At 32.0% G+C, this 23,796-nt stretch overlaps 1 long non-coding RNA gene across 1 annotated transcript; it reads right to left on the bottom strand.

The window, feature by feature from the left end:
• Window positions 1-1,839: 1,839 nt before the first annotated feature.
• Window positions 1,840-15,674, bottom strand: LOC127706848 (uncharacterized). Its single transcript, XR_007984588.1, has 6 exons — window positions 14,861-15,674; window positions 7,922-8,158; window positions 7,243-7,439; window positions 3,494-3,601; window positions 2,857-2,949; window positions 1,840-2,155 (listed from the first exon to the last, which is right to left on the bottom strand). It is a non-coding gene; the product is annotated as an uncharacterized LOC127706848 (long non-coding RNA).
• Between the last annotated feature and the right edge of the window lie 8,122 nt (window positions 15,675-23,796).

The following is a 23,796-nucleotide window of genomic DNA, read 5'->3' as shown; positions in this document are numbered from 1 at the left end:
AGTTAGTTTTTATGAGAAGTCCTTTTTGGAATACTTTCTCATTGGTAGACCAATCATCATCAACTCAAGCAATAAAAGTTTGACACCATTTAACAAAATAGGCATTGAAGGTCCAAGGAAATGGTAAAGGTGTGAAAGTCTATTGTTCAGGTATATTGGTTGATTGTCATAATTAATTGTTAAAAAAAACAAATTGTCATTACCAATGATTTGTATAGTATACAAATCCTTGTCATTAATTATAAACAAATGATTACTTGAATTTTCTAATTACCTTTGGAATTATTAAAATGAAGTTTTCTTTTGTTTAATAAAAGTGTGCTATATAGTTTTCAACACCTCCAATGGGTCCAATACACTAATGGTTGATGCAGATATCTCCTTGTTCACTTATTAATAAAGCCACATTTCAAATGTACTTTTTGAAATTGTTTAAACTTATTTTATAAAATTATATCTATATATTGTTTCTAAACCCTAAAATTTCATTCTTTGTAATGTGTACCTAGAAACAACTTATTTGATCTTATTGGTATATTACTACCTGCCAAATTCAAAATTGTAGAATAATCATGACTGAATCATTTAGTGTCTTGAATGAAAAATATATGATTTAAAACATTTTTGCTAAACCATGGTATATTGAACCCCATAGTTACCATAAAAAAACCTAACCTCTTTTTGAATGCCATAAAAATTCTTTAATCTTTTATTAAAGCAAAATGATCTATTCAGTTTTAATCCCCCCTTTACACCTTCAATTTCAACATTATAGAAATTTTAACTCCTTTATATAGTAATAATACTGCAATAAGTAGTTTGTATGTATTTTACTTGCTGGAAAAGATATTTTGAAAATTTTACTTTGCCATGGTATTTTCACCCCCCTACCACGGTATATTGAACCCCCTACTATAGACCTTCAATTTCAAAATTGTAGCTATTATGACTCCTTTACACTGTTATAATACTCAAATAAGTAGTTTGTATGTATTTTACTTGCTTGAAAAGATGTTTTGAAAATTTTACTTAGCCACATGGTATATTGAAACCCCCTATTAAGACCTAATTTGAAAAATCCTAGCTATATTCTAACTACTTTACATAGAAATTATACTCCAATAAGTAGTTTGCATATATTTGACATGCTTTGAAAGATGTTTTGAATTTTTTTTCTTAGCCATGGTATTTTGAACCCCCTGCCATGGTATATTGACCCCTCCCTTTACACCTCCAATTTCAAAAATTCTAGTTGTTCTCACTCCTTTACATAGTAAATATACTCTAATAAGTAGTTTGTATATATTTTACATGCTTGAAAAGATGTTTTGAAAAAAAATTCTTAGCCATAGTATATTGAACCCCCTTTCACACCTCCAATTTCAAAAATTCTAGCTATTCTAATTCCTTTATAAAGTAATAATACTCCAATAAGTAGTTTGTATGTATTTGACTTACTGGAAAAGATGTTTTGAAAATTTTCCTTTTAAAATTAACGAAGCCATGGTAATTTGACCCCCTCCCCCTTTTTTACCATGGAAAATTAAAACTTAGTCTACCCTTCTATATATACATTATAATTTCAAATAATTAAAGCATTCAAGCTACATGGTCTAGTTATAATGCTTCAACAAGTATTTTGAATTAAATTTTGTTGTTAAAGACTTCACAGCACTTATACCAAGCAAAGATTTTTTCATGGAAAATTTACCTCCCCTTCTTGTATGAATGATTTTTAATCTATGATTAGCTTTAATATAATGTATAATGTTCTATTAATCATTTAGAATGAAAAAAACAGGGGGTTCAATTTACCATGGGGGTCAATTTTCCATACAGGGGGGGTTCAATTTACCATAGCAGTATTTTGACCCAGGGGTCAATTTACCATGGGGTTCAAAATACCATATGACACCGGGAAGAATAATTTAAAAGGAACGATCAACGATGTCAAATTATAGAAATTAGGGTTGAGACAGAAAAAACAAATGACTATATTTCGTATTTAATTCCATAAACAAATACACACAAAAAATTTAGTGTCGAAATTTTTTGCAATTGCCTCACTTGCCTCAATGGTAGTTACGGCCTTGGCTGTCCACTTCATTTCTCTGGTCGTCAATCGTTCTCGTATTTTGTTCTTTTTATTGATAAACTATGCAGAATAAGATAAATAATGATAATTTGTTGTAATTAAAAACCATATGTCACATTATATTTCATAACTTGTATTGTATGAAAATCCTTCTTGTCGATCTCGCAACGGAGGCCTGGCTTATTTTCCTTATTTGGAAAACCGATTCGATAGGAAGCTTGAAACCCACATATTTGAATGGACGGATTGTTTTTGTATTACCTAGGGGTTTCAGCATACAAGCAGAATCATACAACATAACTTGACTATGAGTAAGTATTCTGTCGTCTTTTTGCTGTTTTCTGTAGCCGACTATCTTCATTTTGACAAAAATCTAACCTTGAAGTTGCATCTTCTCCCCCTTTTTTCCATCTGTTCAGTAGGATTTAGAAATTATCCCTGAACCAAAGATTTTTATAATATAATATGCTTGAACTATCTTAAATGCAAGTCCACTGATGGTCCACAGTGTTTATGTGCAATTTAGGTGAAGTTTTAGAATACCCATGAGTTGTCCAAGAAATTTTAATTATTTTTTAATAGTTTTTGAGAACTTAAACTTGTCAATGATAAAGCTATGTAAAGTCAAGAGAGAATGTAATGTAATACATGAAAGTTTACCTTATCTGGCCCAGTCAATTCATAACCTGAGTGCCCCAAGACCTGGTCTTGTCCAAGCTGTTATGAAAATGATTCTATATAAACTCTTATACAAATATTACCTGGTAGATGTTAATTTCTCTCCCTTTCTCCAGTCTCAAACTACAATAAGATGGTTGTCATCCAAACCAAATGATGCCAAACTTTACCACTACCTAAAATAAATAAAACCAAACTTGTCATTTAAATTAATTTTCATAAAACAGTTAAGACATTTATGCTTTAAATCTTACTGTAACAAACACTAAAATCTCTGCAAAATGCAGGTATTGATTTTCTTAAAATGTTTCAAATGTCAATTATTGCACCCATAATATTTAAGAATAATCCTAGAGTCAACTTTTCTCAAATGTGTGCAGTATTTATATAAATTTCTACTTTGATATACTGCCATCCTGACTTGTCGATAGTATTTTACATGTTCCAAAAGGTGGCAATAAATTAAGTATCACTGTAGTAGATAATTTTCAGGCAGTAACAAATCAACAAATATCCAAGTCCAACCAGATCTGGTGATAAAATTCCAGGTTTTATTCCCATACTAGCTGTACTTATAATCTTATTTTCCTGATTTTCCTGACATCCATTCTTTTGTTCCAGTCAAAATCATTACAAGGTTAACCACCAAAAATATCCTGTCATGTTTCAATCTGCATAAATTTTTTGTATTAAGACTGAAAATGAACAAACAATAAATACCTGAGAAGTCTACAGCACAGACCCCTCTTTGATGTTGACCTTTCAGTACTGACGATGTTTCATTGATTCTGTATCCCAGATATGTATAGTTCATCAGTCTCTTCCAACCTGTATGTACATAAATTAGATTGAAATATATTTAAAAAAAGATTCTACTACTACCATAAAGGTACTTTTGAACAATGATTCCATAATTTCTGGCTTTGTACTTGTTTTGGCTTTCAAACTTTTTTCATCTGAGCGTCACTGGTTGGTCTTGTGTGGACGAGACGCACGTCTGGCGTATTGAATTTTAAGCCTAGTACCTTTTGTTAGCTATTATTCGTGTGTTTCTTTGTCCTGTATGTTCTCCCATTTATTTGTTTTGTGGTCCTGTCATGTGATGTTGTCGTTTTGGTGTTGTGTTTGACGTTGCCATAAAAGCGAGAGGTTTGGCATGCCACAAAACCAGGTTCAAACCACCTTTTTTTTCTTAAAATGTCCTGTACCAAGTCAGGAAAATGGCCATTGTTATATTATAGTTCGTTTCTGTGTGTGTTACATTTTAATGTTGTGTTTTTGTTGTGTCGTTGTTCTCCTCTTATATTTGATGCGTTTCCCTCAGTTTTAGTTTGTAACCCGGATTTGTTTTTATCTCTATCGATTTATGAGTTTCGAACAGCGGTATACTACTGTTGCCTTTATTTAGATATATTTTATAATATTTAGATATTTAAGGTTTGCCATAAATCAATGGATAATGTTTGATGTCACATGATATTTTTCTCTCTAAGGGATATAAGCCAATAACAATCCATTCTGTAAAATATTTTACAGAAAGGACTGTTAGAGGCTTATATCTTACATTGTTTTACACATTGAAACCTGAAAATTATAAAAACTTTCATAGTCCCCTGGTTCATGAAGGAAGTTCTAATTCGCACTTTGTACACAGGATAAGGTTTCGGTTGTTCATGACCCTTGTATTGCGGCATGATCTATCAAATTTTAGAAGCATTACTTTATTGCTTTTTTCATTTTAGTTGCAGTTGAAAATGATGTTAGGAAGGGCATCACCAGAGGTCAATTTTGATAACCTAAAGACGGACGAGGATAAATCTTTTGGAAAAAGAAATTCATAAAAGCAATAAAAACAAGACTTACAACGAGCATAATCAACTTATTGAATTAGTGCTAAAAGAGACAACCCAAAGACATGAGAAAAATGGCTGTGATATAAGTATTGGTAGTGTTAATAAACTAGCTGTTATCACAGAGATATGTCTCGCTTTTTTGTAATTTCGATAATGCAAATGTTGAAATTAAAATCGCAACACTTTATTTAACATGTACGTTTTGCAAATACTCAAAGTCAATGAACCATGACTGAAGGTACATGGCTAAACAATCTCCATGGAAATGAGATGTACCAATGCTAATACAACTGCATACTAAATACCATTGACTTATCATAAGTAGTTCCCTTTAAACATACCTAAACACAAGCTCATACATTTAAATATAGCAAATTTTCAAACACAAGTTAATACATTTAAATAAAGCAAAATTTCAAAGTCAATAAACCATAACTGAGGGGGCGGGGGTCAAATAATTTTCCTGGTAATGAGATGTGTCAATGCTAATACAACTGCATACTAAATATCATTGACCTATCGCTAGTGGTTCTCAATAAACCGACCTAATCACAAACTAATACATGAAAACTAAGCAAAAGTTTCAAAGTCAATAGACCATGACTGAGGGGGCAGGGCCAAATAATTTCCATGGAAATGAGATATGCCAATGCTCATACAACTGCATACCAATTATCATTTACTTATCACTAGTGGTTCCCCATAAACTGACCTAATCACAAACTAATACATGAAAACTAAGCAAAAATTTCAAAGTTATTAGACCATGACTGAGGGGGCAGTGCCAAATAATCTCCATGGAAATGAGATATGCCAATGCTTATACAACTGCATACCAATAATCATTAACTTACCACTAGTGGTTCCTCATAAAATGACCTTATCACAAACTAATACATGAAAACTAAGCAAAGTTTCAAAGTCAATAGACCATGACTGAGGGGGTGAGGCCAAATAATCTCCATGGTAATGAGATGTGCCAATACCAATACAACTGCATACCAAATATCTTTGACTTACCACTAGTGGTTCACCATAAACTAGACATAATCACAAACTAATACATTGTTGACGCCGCCGTCGCCGCCGACGCCGGAAACAGCATACCTATGTCTCGCTTTTTGACTCCGTCAAGCGAGACAAAAATCAATTTGAAAGTGATTTTTTCCTCAAGAAACCGTTTTGATGAGTGACAAAATTATTGTATTGGAAGGTGACTTTAATAAAATGTTTTTTTAATTGTCATTTGATCTTTGGTTTTATTTTTGTTTACATGATGAAAACAATTGGGGTAATTAATAGTTTTTTTTTTATTTCAGTGATTGAACTATCATTTATCTGTAAGAATCAGTAATGCTACCCTTTAGCTGTCCAATATTTTTAAGAAAGAGGAGGTCTATTCTTAAAAATATTGGACAGCTAAAGGTAACATAATGGTTTCTTACAGGTTAATGATAGTCCAATCACTGAAATAAAGAACGGGTAAAACAATAGAATGACATCACAACAATGTTTTAATTATCCATAACATTTTAGAATATGAGACAGGAGAATGAAATGCCAGACATGTGACCTCTAGTCTGACTTTCTGATTGGCTTAAGTCATCTCTATAAAAAAACATCTTTTTAAACGATAATTTCAAGATAACAGATAAACAATGTTTCAATAGTAATTTCCTAAGATAAAAAAAATATAGAAAAATGGACCTAGCTTATTAAAGAGGCATTTATTAGCAGCATGTTTATGATAAAATCGCCAATAGATTGCATCCTTTTTTGTTGATAGTTTACTATAAAGTAACAATCGGTAAACTTCGGCTTCAAAACACGGCCATTAATGAGCTACCATATTTGTTAGATCATAACAGACAGAGAGAAAAAAAATTTACAATTTAAAAACGATATCTTTGCGTAAAAAATGATAAAATCGTGCACAGAAGACTAAGTTTATGATATAAACATGCATTGTGCCTGTCCCAAGTCAGGAGCCATTGGCCTTTGTTAGTCTTGTATCATTTTTAATTTTAGTTTCTTGTGTATAATTTGGAGTTTAGTATGACGTCCATTATCACTGAACTAGTATACATATTTGTTTAGGGGCCAGCTGAAGGACACCTCCGGTTGCAGAGTTTCTCGCTGCATTGAAGACCCATTGGTGGCCTTCGGCTGTTGTCTGCTCTATGGTCGGGTTGTTGTCTCTTTGACACATTCCCCATTTCCATTAATCTCAATTTTATTGGTTCAAGAATTGGATAAACATTATTTTTCATTAGTCACTCGTTTCATATGACTTTAAACTTGAGAATGTAATAATTTCAATGTTTAGTGAACCGTGGAATAGGCCTAATACCATAGTAATTTCACATCATGTGGCCTTATTTTCATGTTGATAAGACCACAACGTCAATGTAAACAACCTAAAAATCTATTTGGACTGACAGACGAACAGACCATACAACATAATATCCATTACAATCATAAGTAAAATAACATGTAATTGGAATTAGCTGAAATGATTTTTTTTCAATTTATTGTTGGCTTTGCTTGTGAAAGTTAAAAAACTTAATTTTGGTATACATTCTAAGTAGACAATGTGTTCAAAGGGAAATAACTCACCATAACCATAAAACATCTATTTTCTATACATGTCCCAGTTAACAACTAATGATTCCTGACAAGATAATAAAGGCTCCTGTTCCTAGTAGCAAGTATGTTGCCAAAGGGAAAGTACTGTTCCCTAGCAGATTGATATAGGTATGCTTCTTGAACTTGATATATAACCCTAATGCTAGGAAAGCTAACCGGGCTGTCAGCTGGAAAAGAAATATAGAATTTATCATGCATAAAAATACTATTGAATTTTAAAGAACATTTAATTAATTGACAGAACATGATAAAGAAAAGTTAGGAAACGGAATATTTTTGTAATTTGAAGTTAGCTATCAATGTTAGCTGAAAAATTAGAAATAATTTTATATTAGGATCTTTTATCCTGTTAGCATGGTTATAAAATCTTACTAGCAACAGAATACAGAAAACAATGAACGAAGAATTTAATTTAATTTGAACAAAGAACAAAGGGAGATTATTCAATTAACATGTATCTATATCTTCTCTTATGTCTTATATTATACATTTACAAATTATATACTTTATATAGTTAGTTCTGAACATGCATATATAATATTTGCCAATGGATGATTCTAAGCAACCAATAATCAATAAATCATTTAAATTGTAATATCTTTTTAAGTTGCCTTTTCTATAACTATAAACATATATATAATACACTTACCCAAAAGAAAAAGTTGAACACATAAAGGACGACTTTTAGGAAGTTTTTACCACACAGGTCCCTTTTTCTCCTATTATTTCCTCTAGATGATTGTAAAATCCCAAAACTAATAGAATGTTAACTTCTGTTTAACCACTGTCTGCACACTGCACACTAACAATCTTTTGTTACTCAGATATCATTTGCAGCTTTTTCAAATTCATTGAGGCTATTTGTATTGATTCAGTTACCATCCATCTATTGTGAAAGAGAAAGAAAATATTACTATCAGAACAAAAAATGTCCACAGATATACTGCACTTAAAGTTAACTTTAGTTACTTTCCTGAAAAAACCAATTAGATAATTTCACATAATCTTTACTTTATGACTTTATAAAGTTTTTCTATCACATGAAAAAGTAATTATAATTTAATGCATATAATAAACATAATTTACTGCAGTCAGGGGCGTAGCTGCCGTTAGGCACTTTAGGCATGTGCCTACACATAATTTTTTCACAAATAATTTTTTTATTAAAAAAAGTAATAAACAATGTTATCTGTAGATGGCTAGATGCATGTGAATTCGTCAAAACTCTTTATTATTGAATGTCATGCGTACACTAGTCTATCATCCTTATTGAATCAGTGGCGTATTGGAACTGTATGTCATTATATTCCACCTAATATAGAAACTATAAACTAGAACTTTGGTTCAGATCATTCACTTCAATCAACAAATACTTGAATGAACCTCAACTTAGATAAATGATTTTTTTTAATTAGTTGTTGTTGGCCCAAGTTCAATCTGATGCCTAATGAAGAGATAAAAAATGCCACGCTCTCTGCACGTTAAGACACTTGAAACAACTCTTTTAGGGGTTAGTAGGTTGTCTACTGAAAGGCAAATTTCTGTTCCTATTTAATAAACCCTCATTTTCCAATGCATGGCATTTCCAAATTTCCAGACCTTCATCCTGGACGACCTCTATCTGTTTTAGTCCTGAACATGCATGAATTATTTGCCACTGGACGTCAATCAATCAATCAATCAATCAATCAATCAATCAATCAATCAATCAACTAGCTTTCAGTAACTTCGAGTACTCTCAGATCTACATGTAATGACAATAATTATTCAAATTCCTAAGCAGGTAGGGATTTTACAGTACAGGATATAAGAAAATATGAATTTCTTGAATTTTGTTAGACACCGGTAGTATGAACAGAACAGAACTTCTGCATGACGTATTGACTGTGTGTGTGTATGTGTTTGTGTGGCCGGGGGAGGGTGAAGGTTTAAGAATCAAAATATGAATGGTCGATGCGACGTATTCCAAAAGTTAGTATTATTATGTAGTAGTCTCAGTGTTTACGTGCCTATTTTTTTTTTTTAATGAAGGATCGTCAATATGTACTATCAATTGACGTATATATCAATTATACTCAATCGGAAACAGGTTGTGCTGCTTAATAAAGGGCTACGCTGATCCACGCTGGGCAATGCATATTGGAAATATTGTTTTTTTTTATATTTCCGATTGTACTGCCGGTTAATTCATCAGTCAGATGTAATTGTAGAATTATGTTTATTTTTTCGACATTGTTTTCATGTATATTATCATGATAAAATGACGTTTTTTTATGTTTTTTTGTACACAAAATTTTGCAACTTAAATGCTGAAAACCGTTTTCCATCGGAGGGCAATGCCCCCAGAACCCCTTACCAGGGGCCTTATGGGGTCACAGACCCCCTGCCGCAATTTGTGCCTACAGTTTATTGGATACCTAGCTACGCCCCTGGCAGTTGTCTGGCTATGCTTCATCTCACAATATATTGTGTATACATATACACCTGGTGATACCCACCCAGATACATTATTCACATATACGACCATGCAAGACCCTCATGGATAACCAGGGTCAGTAAAAAAAAACATGTCATTCACAATATAAAAACCATACCATTATTTCTGTATTAACAGTATTTCAAATGTTATACAACAGTTTAACCAGGTATTTAAAATCTTAACCCTGTGGTTTTTAGATACAATCCAAATGGACTTTGATGCTTTGGTGTTGATATTTAAATGTCTTCTTACTTTTTGTGTCATTAAGTTGCTGTCTCATTGATATATTATACCCTTTATCTCCATTATTCAACTTTTTATCATGGTAAGCTGTTAATTTCTGTGTCATTTGGTCTCTTGTGGCTCGTTGTCTCATTGGCAATCGTACCACATCTTCTTTTTCATATTATGCAATATAATGCCTGGTTTCCCCTTTGATTTGTTCAAATCGTCAAATATTAATGTAAACAAAATTCGTAAGGGTTCCGCGGAACCTAGTGTCTCGCCTACTTCTGCTGTTAATCACAGGCTCAACAAAAATGAGGAAAAAAATTAATAAAAATATTCCTCTCTATACTATCTTTTGATTGTAAGTAGCTTCTGTCCAAGTTTGGTAAAAATCCAGGATGGTTTATGAATCTAATAAATGTTTTAAAATAAAAACTTAAACTGCAGACTGTTATGTAATGTTAACTGGAAGAAAAACTAAGTCCATTTATAAGTAAAATACAGAAAAAATGTCACAAAATTTTAACAAAATTTCCTTTTAGATACTAGCTTTTAATCATAAACAAGCTTTAACCACAGAGTGAATGTTATGTTAACTGGCAGAAAAACTAAGTCCATTTTTAAGTAAAATACGAAAAAAAATGGATTTTTTTTTTTACAAAATTTACTTCTGGATACTATTTATGATCACAAACAAGCTTCTTTCCAAGTTTGGTACAAATCCAGGATAGTTTAAGAAAGTTATTAAAATTTCAAAAACTTTAACCACAGAGTGAATGTAATGTTTCCTGGCAGAAAAACTAAGTCCATTTATAAGTAAAATACGGAAAAAATTGAATATTTTTTTACAAAATTTACTTCTGGATATATACTATCTTATGATCACAAACAAGCTTCTTTCCAAGTTTGTACAAATCCAGGATAGTTTAAGAAAGTTATTAAAATTTCAAAAACTTTAACCAGAGTGAATGTAATGTTTCCTGGCAGAAAAACTAAGTCCATTTATAAGTAAAATACGGAAAAAATGGATTTTTTTTTTACAAAATTTACTTTTGAATATTATCTTATGATCATAAGGGGACGACCATTTGATATTCTGGGGGGGGGGGGGGGGGGGGGGGGGGGGGGCAGGAGGATTTGTTTTGGATCGGTTATTTATTTTTGTAAACTAAGAGGACAGATTATCTATTTTCTGCACTATTGAAGCAAGATTTTTCATTTTCATTAAAGCAAGGGACTGATTATTTATTTTCACAACTATATTTATAATATTCGAAAACATACAATTTTTAAATTATTTGTTCATTATAAATAATTCATGTATAGTCAAGTCATTATGTACCATTTAATCAGAATTAATTATTATCCTCTGCAGAAATGAATCTTCTATATTCCCCAATGCATATACATGTATTGCATACATACACAGTATTAAAGTTCGGTTGTAACTAAGGCTCTTTTAAAAGTATTGCCAACATGTTTCGCCTCGCTCCGCCAAAATTTTTTTGGAAGGGTTTTGGAACCGCTGAAGGCCCAAGAAGCTATAGAACAAATGATGCAAAATCATGCCTTCTGGTTGTTCCCCAGACCCTTTCTTAAACCGAAAATGCAAGTTCTGTTTAATAATTTTATGACAATATTTTGGTCTCAAAGCAAAATCACGTTATAGATTCAGTGTAAGACTTAAGTTTCTAGGAACAACATCAAAAGACAAATATGCATGATAAAGCAAAAATGTAATTCACATAGTTAAGTCTGTGGCTGCTGTGTTTTTTTAAACTCATCAAGTTAATAATAAAATGACTAAATTACAAAATGAATGCAACACTAACAGAATACAGAAGGGCAATCAATGAACAAAAGACAAATAAATAAGAAACATTGATCCCGAAAAATCAGGGGCTATGTCTGAGGGAGAACAGAACTTGCTTCTTGCAAGGCACTCATGGTGAACACAATTTGATATGGAGACAAGCGTTTGGTTTTGAAATTTCCTACATGAGGCATTTGTCTCAATGTAGTTACGGCCCTGATTTAATAAAAGTGAGGTAAGTGTTCCTGAGACAATTAACCTCAAGTTAAATGAAACCAATTTTCTGACATTTCAAGTATATCTAAATAATATTTATACTTTTATTATTAAAAGATATGGGAAGTGTTTCCCGATTTTTTTTTTGGAAAAAAGATGAATTCATGAAGAATCTGGTGCCATCTCATACTTTCGATAAGACCTGCTGAGTTATTTATTTTCAATACATTGCAAGTCAGGTAATTTATTTTCAAACTACCACAGAACAAACCATTTATTTTTGTGATTATCAAGGCTGAGTTATTTATTTTCAAAATCCTCCTGGCCTCCCCCCCCCCCCCAGAATATCAAATGGTCGTCCCCTAAACAAGCTTCTGTCCAAGTTTGGTAGAAATCCAGGGTAGTTTAAGAAAGTTATTAAAATTTCAAAAACTTTAACCACAGAGTGAATATTTGTGGACGCCGCCGACGAAGACGACGCCGACGGAATGTAGGATCGCTATGTCTTGCTTTTTCGACAAAAGTCGAAGGCTCGACAATAAAGTAACCAGATGCTCCGCAGGGTGCAGCTTTATACGACTGCAGAGGTCGAACCCTGAACAGTTGGGACAAGTATGGACACAACATTCAAGCTTGATACAGCTCTGAATTTGGATTGTGATTAAATAGTTGACACAGCATAGGTTTCTGGTAGTCTAATGAACTTAAAAAATTTATTTGCTTTTGAGTAATACACTATGCTGTTGAATATTAATCCCCTAAAAAAAAAATATTTAAAGAAATCTGAAATGAGAAAAATAGTACCCCCTAACCACCCCCACCCCCCTCTTTTTTTCATCTTCTCTTTTCCCTTCTTCCAATAATAATCTCAATTCAAATTTCTTATGGAGTTTTTAACAATAATTCAAATTTCTTATGGAGTTTTTGACAATAACTACTCATTTAATAAATACATCATAAAATATAAAAATATAAAATGACATAATCATGGTTAAAATTAATATAAATGAATAGTATTACTTCTAAAAAAAAAATTACAGCTTATCATCTCAAGACAATCATCATTTCTTAATACATAATTTTCAAACAGTGTAAGGGAGGTAATCAAACATATATATAACAGTATTCTTTAAATCTGAATTGGATTACCTCCCTAACACAGCTTTTAAATTGTCTAAAATGTCCTTTAACCAGAAAAACACATGTTTTCCCCCTTTTTTTGGCCCATAATTGCTAAATGATTTAAGCCATAACCCCCAATAACTATCCCTTTGTAGTATGGAAACTTGTGGTATAATTTCAGAGAGATTTGTACACTTAAACACAAGTTATTGACTGTAAACTAGAAAAATGCTTGTTTTTGGCCCTTTTATGGCCCCTAATTCTTGCATGAATGGGACAATAATGACCAAACTCAATCTAAGTCTTCCTTTTGTGATATGGAACTTTGTAGTACAATATAAGAGAGATCTATACACTTACACACAAGTTATTGTCCAGAAACTACAAAAATGCTTGTTTTTGGCCCCTTTTGGGCCCTTAAGGTAGATAGGGTGTCTTCCTCCATCTTGGATTTTGAAATACCAGAAAACAAGAGGTCTAGATCTTTAATAAAATGTGCAAATTATGAGAGTAGTAGGTAATTCATGTGTAAGAATTTTCCTTTCAATATAGAAAATGACATGTTTTATCATATGTATGGTTGTATTTTACAAAAAACCGAATGCCTTTGTTTGATTCATTTTTTCCAACTTTGACACATAAGGGGAGGCAACTCAAATATAAGGGCAGATAATTCAGATTAAGTTACTTTTACAATAGAATGTGTTAGGAATTTACCTATTTTATTATGTAGCAAGAAAACTGGTCCCGTGACCCCATTTTTTCTTTTTCTTATCTGAAAGCATAATATTAGAGCTCTCTTCTCATATTCTATCTCAAAATTCTATGGTGTTGTTTTAGTTTTATGGCAGAAAATTGGGTTTTCCATGCATAATCTATACAAAATCTGTCAATTTTGCACAACCTGTAGCGTGAAAATAAGCACCGTGACCCATTCTTTTTATTATTTTTTTTTAAAAGCATGATACAAACTACATTTTGGCAAATTATTAAAAAATTCTATGGATTATAATTTAGACACCCCATCTACCTTAATTCTTAACTGTTGACACCATAGACCGCAAAATGAATCCAAACCTTTTACTTGTGGTATTAAACATTATGGTACAATTTCAGAGCAATTGAAATACTTATACACAAGTTATTATCCTGAAAGTAGAAAAACGCTTGTTTTGGGGCTTTTTTGGGCCTATTATTAATTAACCGGTGGGACCATCAACCCCAAAATCAATCCCAACCTTTCTTTTGTGGTATTGAACCTTCTTATTAAATTTCAAAGAGATCCATTCATATAAACTAAAGTTATTGTCTCGAAACCAAATGTGTCATCGGACAACGCAGATGACGACATCATACCATTATACAATCCAAAAAAAATTTTTGCGGGTTAAATATATTTATCATGTGTGCCTAAAGACTACATCAGGTGCCATTTAACAAGGTGCCAATTTGACTAGGTGCTGATTTGACTATAGTGCCGATTTGACCGGATACTGATTTGACTAGAACTCTGACCAATGAGCTGTTGAATACCATAAATGGGCTTTCGACATTTGATCGAGCTTCAGTCGTAAATATTGGTCACAGTGTAATTAACCAGATTGTTTTGGGGCCAGATTGATTTTGGGCCAGAACAACCTGATACCCTAGTACTGATACCCTAGTACTTTACCAGTATATAATAGAACATGAGTAAGTTAATCTGTTTATATCTAGTTTTAACCATTTACCCCCCAGAAGATATATCCTGTCATTCCTGTTGTCTAGTGTTTATTGTACTTCTTCTATATTTTGTGGTTAATCTGCAGTTGAAATTTCCATAACACAGATATACTGTGCGGTTGTGTCAACCAGTACATGCCAAGTTAAAAATAAACAAAAACTTGTGTATTTACAGGAACAAAATCAAATAAAACTATGTGAGTTTGCAACAACTGTACAGGGTTAAAATCAGGTATCAATAGTTACGCCAGGAACTGCCACACACAGACCCGGAAGGCGTCTGTTGTGGGGGCTTGGATGGCACTTTCAGGTAATTGGTTCCAGTCAAAAATTTGTTCTGGTGATGAAACTGTATTTATAGGCATCCGTTGAAGTGCTGACTCTGGAAAACCTGTCTCTGTGCCTGTGGTATTGTCTGGTTGTTACAGTTGGTCTCCTGATGTAATCTGGGATAATGACTGATACTTCTCCATGCAGGATCTTATATAGGAGTATGAGCCTGGCTCCTTATCTGCGTGTTGCTAGTGTTGGCCAGCCAAGTGTCTGTAGGATGTTGGTTACAGAACCTGGTTCCCGAGAATAGGTTGTTGTAGATCTAGTCGGTTGAATTATGTAATGACAAAGCATACAATATTTGGATACTTCAATTGTAAATAAAATTTAGCTTCTGTTTATCTATCTTGATAGTAATTTGTGTTGTCATCTATCTAAAGCACGTGAATAAAGTAAAATCACACAACAATATTGCACTTTGGATGAGTTTGGTAGAAAAGTCACGACAACAACCTAACTTCCGGTTGGTTTTGTTTAATAAACAGAAGTACTCCAGTTGCTCCGTTCGATAGCCAATGGTCAGAGATATTTTGAATGAGGAAGGTTTTATTTTGGGAAACTATTATAATAACAGTTTTATTTAACATTCAAATATCAAACCTGTTTTCGTAAATTAGAACATTCTTAAAACTTATATCTGTTATGATTATTTAAAAGAAAAATGTAACTGAACCTTGTGAAAACACTGTTTATTCTAAACTAAAGATAATGTTATTTATAGCGGGGAAATCGTGTCATTCTATAATGGACATAAAATATGACTTGTACTCAGAGGCGTATTAAGTGGGGGACAGGGGTCCCGGTCCCTTTGTTAGAAAATTCGTTTGACTAACTAAGTTATTTAGGGATCAGTGAAGCATGACTGGAGTGGGACCCCTCTTGGCCACTACCACCCCCTTTATCAAAATTTCTGGATCTGCACTGGTACTGCATACATACTTTTATCATCGGTACTTTATATTTTTCTCCTTTGCTTTGTTTTTACTTTTATGTTCCGGCTCTGCGCTCAATTTAACTGTGCTTTTTTCAGTGTAAATGCTATCATGAGCACTGTGACATCTTGTTTCACTTAATAATGCTTTCACATTGATATGCATTTTATCTTATTTGCATGTCTTAAATTGTTTACATGAATTGTATACGCCTTTTATTTGTTCGTTGGTATAAAGCTGTACAGAGCTTACATTATTATAGGTTTATAATGTACCAAATTTTATTTTTCTCAACCTTGTTATGTTTTATAGTCTCACTTATGGGTACTTATTGGTCATCCCTAATGACCGACTTGTTTTGTATTTCTGTGAAGCAGAATTCCTACAAAACATTTCGAAGATAATAAATTGCTTCGCCGAGCGCAGCTAGATACGACCGCGGAAGTCCTACCATGAACAGTTGGGGCAAAAATGGACACAATATTCGCGCTTGGGTCTGAATATGGATTGTAATTAAATATTTGACACATAATAGGATTCTGACAGAGAATAACTGTAGTCAAGGAACTTAGAATTGGTTATATGTTTCAATTTATATTATTTTTTTTGGCTTATATGCAATACACTATGCATGCGAATTGACCCCGGCCTACCCAAAAAAATACACCCCTTAAGCTTTGCTTTTGTGCAATACACTATGCTGTTGCATATTGACCCCTCATTTTTTTTTGCTCTTGTGCAAAACACTATTATGCTGTTGTTTATTGACACCTCCCCTTTTTTTTTTGGCAAAAATAAATTATATTTAAAAAAAATGTCTTTTTAATTTCTGAAATTTCTGTAATCTAAAATTTAAAATTTAAAATTCCAAATAGAATTTGCAACCATAATTACCCATTTAAATACATCCTTAAAAATTCTTTTTTATAAAACAGTTAGTTCTCTCTTGATGGCTGTATTTTTGACATTTTCACCTGTTTTGTCTGTTTGATTTGTTCACACATCGTTGTCAATATAATGGAATTTGATGTGACTGTCATACAAGTGAGAGGTTTAGCTAGTTATAAAAGCAGGCTCAATCCACCATTTTCTACATAAGAAAGTGCCTGTACCAAGTCAGAATATGATAGTTGTTATCCATTCATTTCATGTGTTTGAGCTTTTGATTTTACCATTTGATTAGGGACTTTCCGTTTTGAATTTTTCTCAGAGTTTAGCATTTTTGTGATTTTACTTTTTTCTAAAAACAAATTGGCAGCAAATCACCTCAAGACAATACATTTCGTTATACATGATTTAAAAGTAGTGTAAGGTATGTAATTCAAACGTAACATTCATGTACTTAATAAGTAATAGTCCATCAAACAGGAAATCATTGTTTTCCCCCTTTTTTGCCCCTAATTCCTAATTGGTTTAAGCTATAACCCTCAAAAGCCAACCCTAACCATCCTTTTGAGGAATGGAAAATCGTGGTATAATTTCAGAGAGATCCATACAATGTTCCACAAGTTATTGTCTGGAAACTAGAAAAATGTTTTTTTTGGGCCCCTTTTTGCCTCCTCAGTAAATCCCTTAAAACCCCAACCTTTCTTGTGTGGTTATTAACCTTGTGTTCAAATTTCATACATTTCTATTTACTTATACTAAAGTTATTTAATTATTTAATGTAAATTTGAAAATAATTGATAATCATTATGAATGTCAAAAGTGTATATTTAATTTTGAAGTGTTTTGGTTGTGTTGATAAAAAAACATGTTGCAAAAAAAGACTAGATGTGTCAAAACGACACGAATGGCCCTGTCTCAAAAAGTTGAAAAATCTGCAATTTCAACAACACATGTTGAACACAAACATGATGGTAGCACATATCAAAATTCTGCTCAAAATCTTCAGGCTTTAAAAAACTCCATTTAACTGTGATTTTCGACCATTTATCAAAGTTCAAAGCCTGTAATTTTGGGGAAATTAGCAAAGCGGAACTAAACATAAACTTGATCTGTAACTCATCATGGTTAACTCACATACCAGAAATCAGCCCAATATCTGAAGCATTTAGAAAAAAACCTGTATAACTGTGATTTTCAACAATTTATCGAAGTCCAAAGCCCGTAATTTTGGCAAAAATAGTAGAGCAGGACAAAACTCAAACTTGATCTGTAACTCATTATGGTTAACTCACATATAAAAAATCAGCCCAATATCTGAAGGCCTTTAGAAAAACCAGTCTGTATAACTGTGATTTTCAACAATTTATCTAAGTCCAAAGCCTGTAATTTGGCATTTAGAAAAAAAGCCCGTATAATGGTTTGTTGCAGAATGACGGAATGACAGAATGATGGAAAGATGGATTGACGGAATGATGGAATGACAGACAAGGGTAAAACTATATGGCTTTGTTGCGAGGCCATATATGTTGCGGGGCTATAAAAAGCTTCACCATGTGTAATTACTAGTTCATGAAGATCAAAAATGTTCTCAACTTGGAAGAAAAACACAGCACTTGGTATCATTCCAACATGAACTGTACAGAAGCTGCTGCTTAATTTGATGAAAAGCCACAACTCTATCTAGCTACTGAGAAGTGCTACAATGTTTATATATAAGCAGCACATAAACAGTAACAAGAAAGGCTGTTAACCGTGAACTTTTAGAAGACAGCAATTTCTCAATATTTAAACTTATCAGATTGATGTAGAAAACAGAAACTACATGAGACAAAACAGAAACTATACTTCCAGACCAGTACACCCTGCCCTTACTATGAAATCACATTCTCTCACAGATTTACTCCCTCTCTATATTCCACTCACAATCATATACCCTCACCCTCTCCATCATTCTATTTTTCTCCCTCCCTTTCTCACCCTTTCACCCTATCATAACACCCTTAACCACCTACCACCTAATACCCCTTCTGTTTCGTGTTAAGTCCCTATGAGAAAATTGGGTTAGTAGATGAATACGATATTATAAGATGTACCAGATATGGAAGATCTTAAATTTTAGAAATGTGAAGGAAATTTAGAACTGATTGATATCAAACATAAATATATGAACCTGAGCCACTTTTAGAAATGTAGTCTTATTTTCTACACATAATGGTCATCATAGCATTCGTACAAAAGATAAACAGCCAACGTTACAGAAAGCCAAATTGTGTAATGTAAATTTGAAAATAGAATGCTGTTTTGATTGATAAACATTATGGAGGCCAAAAAGTATATATCCCACTCTTAATTTTGAAGTGCTTTTGGTGTGTTGATTACAAAATATGTTGAAAAAAATGAAAAAAACATAAATGAAAATTGCCAAATGGTATAAATCCAAATAGTTCAAAAACACATAAAACAAAAAGCCAAATGAAAAATGCCAAAGTTTAAAAATGCCAAATGGTATTAAAAATACCTGTCTGCTTGTACTAGCCAGCCGGCCTGTGGGTTAGCTGGACTTTAAGGTGCTAGTTCACCAAGACAAATGCCCACAGTAGGTCACCTATCTTTTCCTTTTGGAGTACCAGTTTTTAAGTCTTTGATTTGACTTTGGGGCTCAACATTTAACTAAAAAAAAGATAAAAAAAAAGGTCTCCTGTATAAATTAAAATTTGGTCTTAAAAAGTAAAATATTCCCTTTGTCCCCCACACCCAAATGGATAAAATAATGTAAAAAGTCCCTCATTTCCCAAATAATCATAAAATGACCTGCCTCAACTTATAAATTAGGATAAAAACAGTAAAATATCTCCAATTAAAATTTGGATAAAAACAGTAAAATATCCCCAATTAAAATTTAGATAAAAACAGTAAAATATCCCCAATTAAACTTTGGATAAAAACAAATAAAATACTTTTTCCCCCTTAAAAGTATGTTACAGAGCTTCACATGCAGACTGAGCCACCTCACTCTCAGTTTGTTCCAGTAAAAACAATAAAATATCCCCAATTAAAATTTGGATAAAAAGAGTAAAATATCCCCAATAAAAATTTGGATAAAAACAAATAAAATACTTTTTTCCCCTTAAAAGTATGTTACAGAGCTTCACATGCAGGCTGAGCCACCTCACTCTCAGTTTGTTCCAGTAAAAACAATAAAATATCCCCAATTAAAATTTGGATAAAAACAGTAAAATATCCCCAATTAAAATTTGGATAAAAACAGTAAAATATCCCCAATTAAAATTTGGATAAAAACAAATAAAATACTTTTTACAATTAAAAGCATGTTACAGAGCTTCACATGCAGACTGAGCCACCTCACTCTCAGTTTGTTCCAGTAAAAACAATAAAATATCCCCAATTCAAATTTGGATAAAAACAGTAAAATATCCCCAATTAAAATTTGGATAAAAACAGTAAAATATCCCCAATTAAAATTTGGATAAAAACAAATAAAATACTTTTTTCCCCTTAAAAGCATGTTACAGAGCTTCACATGCAGGCTGAGCCACCTCACTCTCAGTTTGTTCTAGTAAAAACAATAAAATATCCCCAATTGAAATTTGGATAAAAACAGTAAAATATCCCCAATTAAAATTTGGATAAAAACAGTAAAATATCTCCAATTAAAATTTGGATAAAAACAAATAAAATACTTTTTCCTCTTAAAAGCATGTTACAGAGCTTCACATGCAGACTGAGCCACCTCACTCTCAGTTTGTTCCAGTATAAACAATAAAATATCCCCAATTAAAATTTGGATAAAAACAGTAAAATATCCCCAATAAAAATTTGGATAAAAACAGTAAAATATCCCCAATAAAAATTTGGATAAAAACAGTAAAATATCCCCAATAAAAATTTGGATAAAAACAAATAAAATACTTTTCCCCCTTAAAAGCATGTTACAGAGCTTCACATGCAGGCTGAGCCACCTCACTCCCAGTTTGTTCTAGTAAAAACAATAAAATATCCCCAATTAAAATTTGGATAAAAACAGTAAAATATCCCCAATTAAAATTTGGATAAAAACAAATAAAATACTTTTTTCCCCTTAAAAGCATGTTACAGAGCTTCACATGCAGGCTGAGCCACCTCACTCTCAGTTTGTTCTAGTAAAAACAATAAAATATCCCCAATTAAAATTTGGATAAAAACAATAAAATATCCCCAATTAAAATTTGGATAAAAACAGTAAAATATCCCCAATTAAAATTTGGATAAAAACAGTAAAATATCCCCAATTAAAAGTTGCATAAAAACAAATAAAATACTTTTTACAATTAAAAGCATGTTAACAGAGTTTCACATGCAGACTGAGCCACCTCACTCTCAGTTTGTTCCAGTAAAAACAATAGAATATCCCCAATTAAAATTTGGATAAAAAGAGTAAAATATCCCCAATAAAAATTTGGATAAAAACAAATAAAATACTTTTTACAATTAAAAGCATGTTACAGAGTTTCACATGCAGACTGAGCCACCTCACTCTCAGTTTGTTCCAGTAAAAACAATAGAATATCCCCAATTAAAATTTGGATAAAAACAGTAAAATATCCCCAATTAAAATTTGGATAAAAACAGTAAAATATCCCCAATTAAAATTTGGATAAAAACAGTAAAATATCCCCAATTAAAATTTGGATAAAAACAGTAAAATATCCCCAATTAAAATTTGGATAAAAACAAATAAAATACTTTTTTCCCCTTAAAAGCATGTTACAGAGCTTCACATGCAGGCTGAGCCACCTCACTCTCAGTTTGTTCTAGTAAAAACAATAAAATATCCCCAATTAAAATTTGGATAAAAACAGTAAAATATCCCCAATTAAAATTTGGATAAAAACAGTAAAATATCCCCAATTAAAATTTGGATAAAAACAAATAAAATACTTTTTACAATTAAAAGCATGTTACAGAGCTTCACATGCAGACTGAGCCACAACACTCTCAGTTTGTTCCAGTAAAAACAATAAAATATCCCCAATTAAAATTTGGATAAAAACAGTAAAATATCCCCAATTAAAATTTGGATAAAAACAGTAAAATATCCCCAATTAAAATTTGGATAAAGACAGTAAAATATCCCCAATAAAAATTTGGATAAAAACAAATAAAATACTTTTTTCCCCTTAAAAGCATGTTACAGAGCTTCACATGCAGGCTGAGCCACCTCACTCTCAGTTTGTTCTAGTAAAAACAATAAAATATCCCCAATTAAAATTTGGATAAAAACAGTAAAATATCCCCAATTAAAATTTGGATAAAAACAAATAAAATACTTTTTTTCCCTTAAAAGCATGTTACAGAGCTTCACATGCAGGCTGAGCCACCTCACTCTCAGTTTGTTCTAGTAAAAACAATAAAATATCCCCAATAAAAATTTGGATAAAAACAGTAAAATATCCCCAATTAAAATTTGGATAAAAACAGTAAAATATCCCCAATTAAAATTTGGATAAAAACAAATAAAATACTTTTTACAATTAAAAGCATGTTACAGAGCTTCACATGCAGACTGAGCCACCTCACTCTCAGTTTGTTCCAGTAAAAACAATAAAATATCCCCAATTAAAATTTGGATAAAAACAGTAAAATATCCCCAATTAAAATTTGGATAAAAACAGTAAAATATCCCCAATTAAAATTTGGATAAAAACAAATAAAATACTTTTTACAATTAAAAGCATGTTACAGAGCTTCACATGCAGACTGAGCCACTCTCAGTTTGTTCCAGTAAAAACAATAAAATATCCCCAATTAAAATTTGGATAAAAACAGTAAAATATCTCAATAAAAATTTGGATAAAAACAAATAAAATACTTTTTTCCCCTTAAAAGCATGTTACAGAGCTTCACATGCAGGCTGAGCCACCTCACTCTCAGTTTGTTCTTGTAAAAACAATAAAATATCCCCAATTAAAATTTGGTTAAAAACAGTAAAATATCCCAAATTAAAATTTGGATAAAAACAAATAAAATACTTTACAATTAAAAGCATGTTACAGAGCTTCACATGCAGGCTGAGCCACCTCTCTCACAGTTTGTTCCAGTAAAAACAATAAAATATCCCCAATTAAAATTTGGATAAAAACAGTAAAATATCCCCAATTAAAATTTGGATAAAAACAGTAAAATATCCCCAATTAAAATTTGGATAAAAACAAATAAAATACTTTTTTTCCCTTAAAAGCATGTTACAGAGCTTCACATGCAGGCTGAGCCACCTCACTCTCAGTTTGTTCTAGTAAAAACAATAAAATATCCCCAATAAAAATTTGGATAAAAACAGTAAAATATCCCCAATTAAAATTTGGATAAAAACAGTAAAATATCCCCAATTAAAATTTGGATAAAAACAAATAAAATACTTTTTACAATTAAAAGCATGTTACAGAGCTTCACATGCAGACTGAGCCACCTCACTCTCAGTTTGTTCCAGTAAAAACAATAAAATATCCCCAATTAAAATTTGGATAAAAACAGTAAAATATCCCCAATTAAAATTTGGATAAAAACAGTAAAATATCCCCAATTAAAATTTGGATAAAAACAGTAAAATATCCCCAATTAAAATTTGGATAAAAACAAATAAAATACTTTTTACAATTAAAAGCATGTTACAGAGCTTCACATGCAGACTGAGCCACTCCCAGTTTGTTCCAGTAAAAACAAAATATCCCCAATTAAAATTTGGATAAAAACAGTAAAATATCCCCAATAAAAATTTGGATAAAAACAAATAA

This window comes from Mytilus californianus, unplaced genomic scaffold (assembly GCF_021869535.1).
Source record: "Mytilus californianus isolate M0D057914Y unplaced genomic scaffold, xbMytCali1.0.p SCAF_6, whole genome shotgun sequence".
Lineage (NCBI taxonomy): Eukaryota > Metazoa > Mollusca > Bivalvia > Mytilida > Mytilidae > Mytilus > Mytilus californianus.
Note: the sequence above shows the minus strand (reverse complement) of the source record. Positions and strands in the feature narration are given on the sequence as shown.